Source organism: Rattus rattus, chromosome 1 (genome assembly GCF_011064425.1).
Source record: "Rattus rattus isolate New Zealand chromosome 1, Rrattus_CSIRO_v1, whole genome shotgun sequence".
NCBI classification, from domain to species: Eukaryota; Metazoa; Chordata; class Mammalia; order Rodentia; family Muridae; genus Rattus; species Rattus rattus.
Window position 1 is genome coordinate 132,667,021 of NC_046154.1, and position 13,677 is coordinate 132,680,697.

Sequence of the window (13,677 nt, forward strand, 5' to 3'; positions counted from 1 at the left end):
CCCCTCCTCCCGCGCTCTTTGCTTTGCTGTTACAGCTGGGCGGCTCCCATGCGACCTCCGACACTGCCTGGTGGCAGCTAGAAACTCAAAGGCCAATAGAAAAAACCCGAGGGCTTCCGCCGCATCTAGCAAAGGAGTGAGGTGGAACAGATCAAGGCTAAACATTGTCTCTCAGAGTCTCACCCGCGTCCCGCAGCTTCTGGACCCTTTCCATGAATGGAGGCTCCTTGGAGCTGGCGATGGTGAGGCGTTTTTTCCCGGGTTCTCGGCACCAAATATCCCGCGCGACCTCTCGCCAGCAAGAAAACACGCGGGGACATACGAATCCTTGCTGCAGCCAAACTTTTATTCAATCTTGGTTCTTTTTTTTTTTTTTTTTTTTTCCGGAGCTGGGGACCAACCCAGGGCCTTGCGCTTCCTAGGTAAGCACTCTACCACTGAGCTAAATCCCCAGCCCCCCTTTTATTCAATCTTAAGGAGAAGCCCCGCGTGCCCGCATGGCGTGGCTTATATACACCCTAGCGCGGCGCATCCACACCTGATTGGTTGCTTACCCATGATCTCATTAGGCACGCCCCAGAGTGGGCAAAGACCTGGCACAAAGGCACTCTTGCACATGCGCACACAATTAACTTCCTGAAAGGAAGTCGGCTGGCGCGGTGGAGGCCAGCGCCATCTTGCAATGGCGGAAGCTATCCTGGCCTTCCATGTGGGGCGCAGTGGAAGCCAGCACCATCTTGTGGTGGCGAATGTTATAGCGGCCCTCTACAGTAGGACACACCTTTAACCCCAGCACTTTGAAGGCAGAGGTTGGCAGAGCTCTGTGAGTTTGAAGCCAGCCTTGCCTACATAGTTTCAGGACAGCTATATACTGAGACCCCGTCTTGGGGGAAAAAATAGCAAAACAAACAAGGATGAGGGGAAAGATGGAGAGAGAGAAGGCCCAGGGATAAAGAGCAGGAACTACTTGTGCAGAGGACCAGATTTGGGGTCCCAGCACTGTGCAGGGTTACCTCAAAAACACTGTGACTCCAGCCGCAAGGATTCCTGCACTCATGTCCACAGATACACACATAATTAAAAATAAATATGAAAAATGGGTAAAGGGGGAAATGCTAATACAGGCAGGCAAAAACTTTAAATTTTTTCACCTGTATTTTGTTTTGTTTTTGTTTTTTCAAGTTAGGGTTTCTCTGTGTAGCCCTGGCTGTCCTGGAACTTGCTCTGTAGACCAGACTGGCCTTGAACTGATGGAGATCCACTTGCCTCTGCTGACCCAGTGCTGGAGTTAAAGGAATGTGCTTCCACAGACTGGCTTCCTGTTGTATTTTAACATGTTTTCGTCTGTACTGTAGGCTAGTAATACAGTGTGGAAACCACTCTCGGGGGTGAGGTGGTTAGCACCTGTGAAGGCACTTGCCATGCAAGTCTGGTGACCAGAGTCCTGTCCCCAAAAACCAACTGACTCCCAAAGCCATCCTTTGACCTTCATGTGTGTACCATGCTTCTAGTCGCCCTCATCATGCACACATACGCTAACAATAAGCTATAAAAACTGATTTTGTTTTTTGGGGTTTGTTTTTTGTTTGTGTTTTGACAAGGTTTCCCTGTGTAGCCCTGGCTGTCCTGGAATTCTCTCTGTAGATCAGGCTGGCCTCAAACTCAAAGATCCACCTGCCTCTGCCTCTCAAGTGCTGAGACTAAAGGTGTGAGCCCCCACAGCTCAGCCTGTGTAGAAATTTTTAAAGAGGGAAATTGTATTACTCAGGGTTCTCTAGAGTAACAGAACTCATAGAATGCATACATGCATGCATGCATGTATGTATGCATGTATGTATATATAGAAAGGGGATTTATAAGAATGACATACAGTCTGTGGTTCAGCTAATCCAACAATGGCTGGCTGTAGTTGCTCAGTCCCTGAGGCCGGATGTCTCAGGCAGCCTTCAGTATGCGCTGGAATCCTGAAGGAGTAGACTGTGACGCCGGTGAGGGGATGGACTTCCGAGCAAGGAGACAGCAAGCAGGCAAGGAGCTTTCTTGCATGTTCTTATATGGGCTTCCAGGTTAGATCCCGAGTAAATGTCTGGATTAAAGGTGAGTCTTCCTACCTCTAAATCTGGATTAGAAGTAGATCTTCCCACTTCCGGTTAAGCAGAAATCCCCGACAGGTGTGCCCTCAATTTGGGGATTTCACTTAATTCCAAATGTTAATCAAATTGACATCCAAGAATAGCCATCACCAAATTCCTCATATTTCATTATATACAGGATGTTTCAATATGAAAAATAACCCTCTCACATTTTGTAATACCCTTATTTGGGAGGTTTTCTTCGAATTAGGCCCACAAGGAATTGGTCTGAGGCATGGTGTACACTGCAGAGCCACAGCAGGTCGCCCAGAGGAGGGTTTCTTCCTCCTGGGGATGCATGGCACCCTCAGCGTCTACTCATTTCCTGTGTGGGTTTGAATCAGAAAAGTATTTAACATGAACTGGAGGAGATCACAGTTTAATGAAAGGTTTTTCTCAGAACATACTTGCAGTTTTAAGGAGACGTGGTCACTCTGTCACGATCGATTGATATATCCATCCATCCATCCGCCGTCCATCTGTCCATCTGTCTATCTACTCACAGAGTCCCATGTAGCCCAGGCTGGCCTTGAACTCACTCTGTAGCTGAGGATGACCTTGAACTTCTCACTCTGTAGCTGAGGATGACCTTGAACTTCTCACTCTGTAGCTGAGGATGACCTTGAACTTCTGGCCCTTTCACTGGCTCTGCTTCTTGAGGCTGAGAAACTCAGGCTGCCCTGACTCTGCCGTGGTCTGAAGAGTTTTCTCACTTTCTTCATCTCTCTCAGTCTCTTCAAACAGGGTGGAGGCAGCAGGAGAGGTAGAGTGTAGACTGCAAGTCTTGGGGAACCACTGAGAGTCATGAACGCGAGAACACAGTCAGCTCTCAGTCATCTCGACTTGTTTCTATTGCCTGGGTTTTCCTAGTTTGTTGACGTGTCCCAATTCCACATAGGTTAGCTGGGCTGTGAGTTACGACAACCAAGAAAAGTGGCAAACAGGGCCTGGGGCGCAACCACAAAGCAGGAGGCCGAACAGTAGTTTAGCTTCTCGAGCCAGTGTTCTCGTAAGTACAGCTTCCACGTTCACTAAATGTGTGGGAGCTGGGGCCAGTGAGCCTGTCTTCTAAACCTGCCTTAACCTGACACTGATCTGTCAAGAGAAAGTGGAACTTAAATCCAGCTTCACCACTTGGCCTCTCTTGACACTGGGGCAAGAAGGACCCTTAGCTGCTTGGCCCTGCCCTACTGCAGGCATCCATTGATACCACTCTGGCTACACACAGTAGGACTGCATCCTCATGTTTCTCATGTGGCCTCCAATGACAGTGTTCCCTTTCTCTAGTGCCCCTTTCTAGGTCTCTCCTGACACCCCTGTGAGTTAGGGGGGTATCTCGTTCACACTGAGTGGGGCTGCACTGACCCATGGGGGGTGGGGATGGGATCTAAGGGAAAGTCTTGCCTGTTGGTGGCATTATCTGGTTCACATTAGTGGAAATGGACTCCTTATTGTGGGGTGACGAAGGAGAGAGTCTGGCAGAACAGGGAAGAGGTTTTTTTGTTAAGATTGTTTTGTTTTAAGTATATGAATACATTGTAGCTGTCTTCAGACACACCAGAAGAGGGCATCAGATCCCATTACAGATGGTTGTGAGCCACCATGTGGTTACTGTGAATTGAACTCAGGACCTCTGGAAGAGCGGTCAGTGCTCCTAACCACTGAGCCATCTCTCCAGCCCAAGAGGTCAGTTTTTATAATGTGCTATTTAAACTAGAACCAGTATCAAAAGCGCTTTATTTTTCTCATTAGGCTGTCTCTTTCTTAGTCCTCTTTCTTGGTCATGTTGCTGTAACACAGTACCTGAGATGGGGTGCTTAATAAGGAAAAAGGTCTTTGGTTCACAGGCCTAGTGGTCATAGAGTACAAAGATGACTTCGTATCATCAAGGGCTCCATGTCTTTGTTACAACTCAGAGATGACATCATGTGGCAGCAACGAAAGGCAGAGAACTCATCTATGAGGAGAGAGGAGGCCGACCTGTGGAATTCCAATAATCCATCAATGAGGCTGGAGCTCTATACCTATCGACTTTCTAGTAAACTCTACCATTTACCGGTCCCACCCCATCAACACCGCCACACTGACGACCGTGCTCTTAGCACACAAACCATTTGGGGACAAAGAAAGAACAAGTTCTCACTGTGTAGACCAGGTTGGCCTCAAATTTGTAATCCTCCAACCTGGGACTGCAGGTGTGTGCAGCTCTGCTTGGCCCATGAGTAGCCTTTCTGGGTTTGTGGCCTTCTCTAATCCTAAGTCTGGGCTACGTGAGGCAAGCAAGGAAACGCAGAGACACTTGAATTAAACAACAAAATATTAACCTTTTTTCTAGGACTTAATTTACAAAGATCAGAGACCCCATTGCCACGCTGGACCTGATGTGCCTCCTTGGCCCATCCTACCGTAGTCATCCGTGGACACCACTCTGCCGGAGCTGCTTGCTTTCTTGTTCCTGAGAGCAATGCCCAGGCTCGTGCTGAACTCAGGTTGTAGACTGCATCTGTCGGTCTTACATTCAGGGTGAAACTCAACGGTGCTGGCTGTGCACTCCCAACCCTGCCACATGGCACCTGCCCCCTCAGTGGCAAGTTCTTTACCTGCTGAACCACCCAATGCAGTTGTGCACCCCAGAGGCTGAGGCAGGTGGATCTCTGTGAGTTTGAGGCTAGCCTGGTCTACAGAATGAGTTACGGAACAGTCAAAGTTACATAAGCAAAAGCAACAGCAGAAACAACAGGAAGGGTAGGGTTCTTCAAAAGTTCCCAGATAGATGAATAGTGAGAAGTAAGTGCAGGAAAGGTGAGGGCTTTGGGGGCTTTGTGGTCGGTTTGTTCTGAGACAGAGTCTCATGTAGTCTGGCTGAACACCAGCTTGCGGCAAGCAAGGATGACCTTAAACTGCAATCCTCCTGCCTCCACCTCCAAGTTATGGGCATTTCAGGTATGTCCCATCATACCTAGCTAAATGAATTTTCTTAACATGTTGATTTTTCCATCTGTGAGCCTTGAGCTAAGATTCGTGCATAAAATCCAGGGGCTGTGTGACCTTGGAGAAACCCTGCCGGTCCCTCCATTCTGAGTGCAAGCAGGAAGCCATGCTGTCCTCAGCCCCAGTGAGGGTGCCAGTTAGAAAGCACAGACCTTTTCATACTGCACTGTGACTGACCATGGCAGTCGAGAAAGAACACAGTCACAACTGGGCTGGTTTTCTGTCTGTTTGCATCCGAATTTTTATTATTTCATTATCTCAGCATCCATTATTTGCCTGCTTTCTAGACGGAGTTTTAATAGGGGGAATGTGTTTCTGACAGCGACATGCTAACCTAAGCACAAGATCTCGTTCCAGCTCCGTAAGCATTGTGACGCGGTCCGATGACAAGGGCTCGTGTCGTGACTTGGGTTGTATCCAAAAGCATTTCCGTGGGCACCGCTCCAAGTTTGAATGGTTAATAAAAGTAGAACAAAACAGAACAAGTACTAATTTGTAACTGAATTCCTCCTAACTTCCTGACCAAGGGAAAGAGACGCGCTCCGCCTGAATTTTAATAGCTAAATGCCACAGAGCTTGCTCAGTAGCGGGACCGTTGCTGGCCTAGATTATATAAAGCCTTGGGTCCAATCTCCAGGATCAACCGACCAGCCAATAAACAAACCAACCAACCAACAAATGAAAATGAGAGGGAAAGCCACTGGGGTATTGGGAACTGTTTAAGTAGTGGAAACTCTTCACTCAAGACTGCATTAGAAAAGGCTTGGTCAATGGTCATAAAGCAGAACACGCAATAAAGTGACAAGTGATCAATAAGTAGGGTAAGGGAGCCACGAGCCTTTCAAAGCAGTTAGTTACTAAAAATAAAAAGCCAACGATCTATTCGTATCTTCTTTGTGTGTCTGGAGGTGTACTCGCACATACACACAGATGCCCAGGGAGGCCAGGAGAGGGCATGAGGTCTCCTGGAGCTGGAGTCACAGGAGATAATTGTGAGCCATCTGACATGGGGCCTGGGATTCGAACTGATGACGGACCTTCACGATCAAGCGGCAAAGGCTCTTAATGCTGAGTCATTTCTCTAGCCCCAAACAGTTACTTTTAAAAACAGCCAGACATGTGGCATAGGTGAAGAATCCCAGTACTTGAGGGGCAGCAGCAGAGGCAGAAGGATGGCCACAGGGTTGGGGCCAGCCTGTTTTACAGAATAAATCACAAGTGAACACCATATATATGATGTTTTGAGACACACACACACACACACACACACACACACACACACACACACACACATATATAACAAAAACTCTAAATGAACAAACAAGCAAGCAAACAAACACATTAGTGTTGTGCCTGGGAGCATGGCCCAGCAGGAGGATACATGGATTAAGGTGGAACAATTCTTATTCCTTCTAGCTCTCAAAACTCATTCACTGTTGAGTCCCAGTGAGTGTGAGCCACCCAGCGTGCATGCTGGGAACTGAACGGGTCTTCTGCAAGAACAGCAAGCCACCTCTGAGCCACTGTCTCAAGGTGAGAAACTCCTTTTAATCGCATCCACGATAGAAAACATAATTATTAAAACTTCAGTGCCAACAAGATTACACTAGATAAGGCCTAGTGGTCTGTGTTTCTCTGAAAATAATGCGAGTAGAAGTGTAGATAACTTAGGCTGGAAATCTACTTACCCAGCCACTATTCTCAGCATTCTATGGGTCTTAGCTCAAGTAATCTTCACGACTACTCTAAAATTAGGCACCACCATTTTCCCATCATACGGATGAGAAAATCGAGGCACAACTATGCTAAGTAACTTTCGAGCAGTCAGTCATTGAGAACTGGAGGCCCTCTCTTCCTGTTCTCCACCATGGCGCAAGATCAGGGTGAAAGGGAGAACACCACGTGGGAACTTCGCATCCCCATGCGAGAACCTCACATCCGCAAGCCCTGCCTCGGTATCTGTGTGTGGAGAGCGGAGACAGACTAACCGGGCAGCCAAGGTGTTGGAGCAGCTCACAGGCCAGACCCCTGTGGTTTCCAAAGCTAGATACACCATCAGGTCCTTCGGCATCCGGAGAAATGAGGAGACTGCTGTTCACTGCGCAGTCCGTGGAGCCAAGGCAGAGGAGAGTCTGAGGAAAGGCCTGAAGGTGGGAGAGTACACAGTAGGGAAGAGTAACTTCTCAGATACTGTCAACTTCAGCTTTGGGATTCAGGAACCCATTGACCTGGGCATCAGACATGACCCAAGCATCGGCATCTAAGGCCTGGATTTCTGTGTGGTGCTGGGTGGACCAGGTTTCAACATTGCAGACAAGGAGTGCAGAACGGGCTGCACTGAGGCCAAATACAGAATCAGCAAAGAGCAGGCCATGCACTGGTTCCGGCAGAAATGTGATGGGATCATCCTTCCTGGAAAATAGATTTTTATCCAAAAGGCTAATAACATTTTATCAGAAATGCAAAAAACAAAACAAAAGAACTGGAGGATCCGTGACTGGGGGGGAGACCACACTGATCTATGGGTAAAGGACAAACGTTTAGATTGCGGTTAGAGATTATGAGTATTTAGTAAAGTAGTGGTTGTACAGTCTCCTCCAGTAACCATGACGTCACTAACAATGAGTAGTTACCTGGGTTTCTAGTATGAGGGTCCAAGAATTGTTTAAGGAAGATCCCAGACTCAAATAGTACGCAGAGGTTAAGAGCATTCATTCTACAGAAATCGCCAGCATGCGGGGGTCAATTCATCAAAATGGCCCCCTTTTGTGCAGGGCTGGGGGAATTTTCCAGAAGGGTTAGATAACCTCTAATATGATTGGTAGTGGGCAAAGCAGTGACATTGCTACAATTTTGATTAGCTGCCATGTTGGTTTCATTGTATTTGGCGAGACCGTAAAGAGTTTGAGAAACCAACTCGGTTTTAGCCTTGTTATCTCCTCTGGTCAGGCATCCCAGGAGCAGACTCAGCATCAGATTTATTCTCCCTAAGTCATGGTCACCACTGAGCAACGGCCCATTGTCAATGGCTTCCTCTGAGGAGGCTGGCTTGCTTCTCGGAGAGTTTGAAACGTTTATTCCCAAGGTTTCCGGACTGTTCACCAGTGCCGAGTATGGCTTCCCTCTTGCTGAGTAGATCTTAAGTCTAATGAGTGGGCTGATGGTTCCCACTAAGGCCTGCATGCCACTGCTGCAGCTTAGGGCTATTGTGCCATGCCTGTCACTGATGTGGTTCATAGTCATCATAGCTGGGTATGACTGTTGTTTGCCTGCCTCCTTTGGGAGCTTGCTTGGTGCCTTTTGGTACCATGAATGCTGTTCTCAGGGAAGAGGCATTCAGGTCAGTTCCAGCTCAGGGATCCCTGGGCCCTGTTTCTGAAATGTACGGTATGACGTCAACAAGGCCTCCTGCCTCTGGTGAAGCCCAGGCTCACTAGATACATCTACAAAACACGTCTACGTATAAAGCCCAGGGAGCATCGTGGAAGAGGGGGCAGAAAGATTCTAAGAGCTGGAAAATCGGTTTGCTGTGAGATTGTCTCTCCTACTAGTATCAGAAGCTACACCCATAAAGTTTCACTAACAGGATTGCCCAAACATGAGCTGAGAACCGTATGACACCAATAGTCATGCCAAGAGAAACAGTCTTCCCTAGGGAAGAGCACACCAGTCGGCTGTCCAACGCCAAGCTCAGCCTTGAAAACATATACAAGTAACGTTATGGAGACCGAACAGGTTATATTTAGGAATCTGAAAGTATATGTATAAACATATGTCTTAGGGTTTCACTGCTGTGAACAGACACCATGACCAAGGCAACTCTTAGGAGGGCAACATTTAATTGGGGCTGGCTTACAGGTTCAGAGGTTCAGTCCATTATCATCAAGGCAGGAACATGGCAGCATCCAGGCAGATATGCAGTTGTAGGAGCCGACAGACAGTTCCACTTCTTGTTTCAAAGGCAGCTAGAAGACTCACTTCCAGGCATGGGATGAGGGTCCTAAAGCCCATGCCCACAGTGACGCACCCGGGGGCAAGCATATACAAACCAACAAAACATATATGCATGTAACAACAACTGATGAAAGACAAAAAGGACCTGAATTTGAAAGAGCAAGGAGGGTTTGGAGGGAGAAAAAGGAGAGGAGAAATGTTGTGATTGTAGTATAATCTCAAAGTGGAGTATCCAGTATATGAATCTATGCCATGCCGTCCAGAGTCACATCTGGGCCCATGCGATCCACCTCTGAAGTAAGAGGAGGCCTCCTCAAGACGCGCAACCAGCCAACGCATCTGCCTCAGCTTCCTTGGATACAGCTCATGGGTAAAGGATGTTCTAAGACCGGGAAGGTGCAGATTGGCTAAAAAAAGGCTCTAGACTATGCCTCAGAATTGAGGTGAGACAGGTTTTAAGTCAATCACGAAACATCACTAACACTTAAAACTGCTTGGAAGGGGCTTGAGAGACAGCCCGACTGTGTTCTCATGAAGGACCCGAGTTTGGCTCCCAGCACACATGTCAGGTAGCCCACAACTGGCTAACACACATGCACACGCACCACACACACGATTAAAAATTTAAAAACTGTTTTACATGTATTTGCAAGTTAAAGTCTGGGAATATTTCGAGGTTTACTTCAAACATAATTTTTCTAACCCCAACTGTATGAACACCCAGCACTGGATAAGTCATCACAAATACATATGGAGTGGTAGCCATGGCCTTCAGCGTGCTGTCTCAGGGAAGTCTCAACCATGGTCTCAACAACAGAACAGACAGCTTAGATTATATACATATAAAATTTTACCCATTTTATTTTGTTTAAATATCACGTGTCTCACGACTCATTTATTTGGTTGCTATTTAGTCTGCGTATCTAATAGGGAATAATGTTAGCCCCATGACACTAGCCGCCTGGGTTATCTGTTCACTGTGACAAAGCAGGGCCAGGTCAGGACGTGGACAGTGAATGATCGGTACGTTCTTGTGTAGGCTGAGCCCTTGGATAAGATGACAGTCAGACAAAGGAGACCATGGGGAAACACAGGATCACGAACCTTCTGCTCTCACAAGAAGACAGAAAACTAAAGAAGAAACTGCGGTGTTCGGAAAGTCGAGGACAGAGTGGCGTTTTGAGTGCAGGAGACTGTGCTAGGACATCCTGCAGAGACCCCCCCGAAATGATGAGAATCAGGAAGAACCATTGGTTTAGCTTGGGGAGGGGAGGCAAAGAGAAGGCTACAGCAGCCTGCAGGGCAGCTACAGCAGAGGAAGTGGAGTGGAATTCGGTCCACGCAGGAACACAGAGCAGTTGGGACAATGGGGAAGTCTGCCAGTGAACCGGCAGCTGTGTGTCGGCTGGCTGCTCTGTTAATTCAGTGAGGAGTGTGAATTGTCACTTGTCATTGTCTCAAGAGGAGGATCCCTCCCGTTCATCCTTTGTTCTGAGGACAAAGAGCTCCCAGTTTCAACCCGGCTGCCTGATCTGAAGCTCAGTTCTTCCCAGTACAAGAACCAAGAAGGAACAACCAACTCCTGAAAGCTGTCCTCTGGCTCCTCTCTGCGAAGCACAACACACTTCACACTGAGGAAACATAAAAAAGAAAAATGAGCGGAAAAAAACTCTCTTAATATTAGCAAGTCTTTATTCTGTGTTTACACAACTTGCTCATAACTAATAAAGTTTCTTATAACTAATTAAAATGTCTGTGCATTACCTTAACAGTCTTTCCTCTCTCCAGTTTGAATCTGATACCTAATCTAATTAGCCTGTGATATAACTAAAGATATGGAGCCTCTTTGTATCAGGTACCATTCAGCTTCCTCTGGTACCAATCTCCTGGCTTGGTGCTAGTTCTGCTTCTTAGCCAACTGGACTCAGACTCCTCCAAAGGACAGCAAACTATGACACCACAGCAGGTAGAGTCACTGGACATTTGAAAGCCATCTTGTGTCATACTTGGACATGCTGGTTTCTGTCTACACAAAACAATGCTTGCTACTCCTATGGGTTGGATGTAATTTGTCCCCCTGAACCTTCCAGGTATTAGAACCTGGCCCCAGGGATGTAGTTTTGGGTGGTGGTGTGGAATCTTAAAAGGTGTAGGATCTGGAACAGGCTCATGTATTCAGGAAGCTGAGGTAGGAGGATCACCAGTTTCAAGACCAGCCTGAATGATAGAATGGGAACAGAAAAGAAGTAGGGACTAGTCAGAAGTCTGGGGGTTACTGGGGGGTTACTGGGGGTTACTGGGGACTGCTGCCGAGAGGATAAGGCTGTTCTCGACGAACTCCTGAGCTTTGTATGAGACTAAGTTATGAGTGACTGCAAACCCTAAATCACTTTTGACTTCCGGTATGACCATGTGACCCCCTTCCTTTTACACATGCCCCTTGCTCCTTGGTGGTCTCTGCTATGAAGCCCTCAAAGCCAGCATCGTGCTCCTTGGATTTTCAGTCTCCTAAAGTGAGCTGAACGAACAACAGAAACAGCAATCTCATCTTGAGTATTTTATTACGATAACAAAAAACGAGACTAATTAATCCACAGAGCATAGAAGGTAGCTTTTGTAACCAGACTTTCACAGAAATTTAACCTGAGAAAAAGCTGGCAAACAGATGAGGTGTAATTAAGAGATTTTATTTTAATTACTTGATTGATCAACTACTTAATTAGTTTTTATTCTTAGATGAGTCTGATATAGCCCAGATTGGCTTCAAATTCTATACACAGCTGAGGCCAACCTTGAACTCCTAATTCTCTTGCCTCCACCTGTCTCAAAAACAAAATAAAACAAAACAAAAACAGTAACAAACAAAACAAAAACAGTAACAAACAAAAACCCCAAGCAAAATAACAGTGAAATCAGTCAGGGCCCAAACACACTTGGGCATAAATTCCACGAATAGTGTTTGAGCTGTTTTCCGGAACCCACTCCAGCCTGTAATCTACAGGTAGCTCAGAAGTTTAAGGTGGTCCTTGGCTGTAGAGTTTGAGGCCAGCCTAGGCTACCTGAGGACCTGTCTCAGAAATAACAACAAATGGAAACGTGTATAGGCCATAATCGCTGACTAGAAACGAAGCAAAACGAGGAACAAGTAACAAAATACTACAACACCCACGCTGGAAAAAGCACGTTTCTGCTGGTAAAAACAGAATGTTGGAAATAACCTAAATGTTAAACGGAGAGCATGCAGTCAGCTTATGCTGTGAACCCGTCTTCTTATGTTATTCAATTAGAAGCCGATGTGTTCCCAACAAGTCTAACGTCTAAATTCTGACTTGCAAAAGCCCCGGAGAGCCTAGGATTTGCCAACTGGAAAGTGCCTTACCAGCAGCTCCTAGTGCTGACCCAGCAGTCTCCGGCTTGCAAACTCATGGCCTGCTTTGTTTTCTGAAGCCAAGTGTTGGATTTGAGGACGGGGCTGTGCAGCCCTGGAGGGAGATTGTGATTGGGTCTAGCCCAGTTGTCTGGAGTTGCTAGGCAACATAGAAAAGGTGAGAGGAAGTGCAGTCTGTCCTACCGCTAACTTGTCTGCGAGCAGCTGCAAGGTGAGACCCACTCTCTGTCTGGAGTGATATTCATTTCTAGAATCTTTCTTACCTCACTCCTAAATTTAATTTTCCTTGATTGCTTCCTTTCCCCCTCCCTTCTGCTCCCGCTTTCTCTTCTTTTTCCTTCCTCCCTCCTCCTTTTCTTTTTTGACACAGCGTCTAAGGTAGCCCAGGCTACATAGTGGGTCTGAGGGCAGCCCGTACCCTTCATCCTCCTGCGGCAACCTCCCATGTGCTGGGATTGCAGGGTGCGTTACCACCTCTTCTACCGTTTCTTAACATAAATTTTAGAAAACTTTGATGCCTACCGCTTAGCGGATCGTTCATAATTAGGGAAAAGATCTGGAGAGCAATGGTCACTGAGCTATGGCAATTGTAATCCAAGAAATTAAACCACATCCACTCTCTGTCACCGCTATGTCTCACACTATCAAGAGTGCCATGAGAGGGAGTGTGGAGAAGCGGGGTGAGCAGTAGCGCGCGGGCAGAAGGAGATCCTGAGACCGTTGGAGTCCTTGGCATTCGTGTGGTTTCCTGACTCTGGAATTTTCCTGGGAAATGAGACAGATATGTTGTCCCATGACAAAGAATTCCTTAGAGATTAGCTATGTCTGGGAAACCCAGAGGAAGTACAGAGTGGGCATGTGACGAGAGAAATCTAAGGAATTTGAAGGGACATGTTTAAAGTTAAATTTTAATTAAAAGCTGTCTATTGTTAAACCAAAGAAACATGGTGACACATGCCTGGAACCCAGTACTTGAAGGGCTGAGCAATAGGGACTGCCTGGAGTTCGGGGCTAGTGTGGGCTACACAATAAAACCCTGCCCACATAATAAATAAATAAATAAATAAATAAATAAATAAATATTCTATTTAGAAAACTTAGGAGGGGGAGGAAATGCACAAAGAAAATTAACTCTGTATTTCCACTATCCTGAAACGGCAACTCTTGGCATTTTGCCGTATATGTTTTTCAAATGTTTTTAAGTTGAATGTA

At 46.7% G+C, this 13,677-nt stretch overlaps 1 pseudogene; it reads left to right on the forward strand.

Annotated features, from left to right (window-relative positions):
• Positions 1–6,990: 6,990 nt before the first annotated feature.
• On the forward strand, positions 6,991–7,546 carry LOC116889379 (annotated as a pseudogene).
• The last annotated feature ends 6,131 nt before the right edge of the window (positions 7,547–13,677 follow it).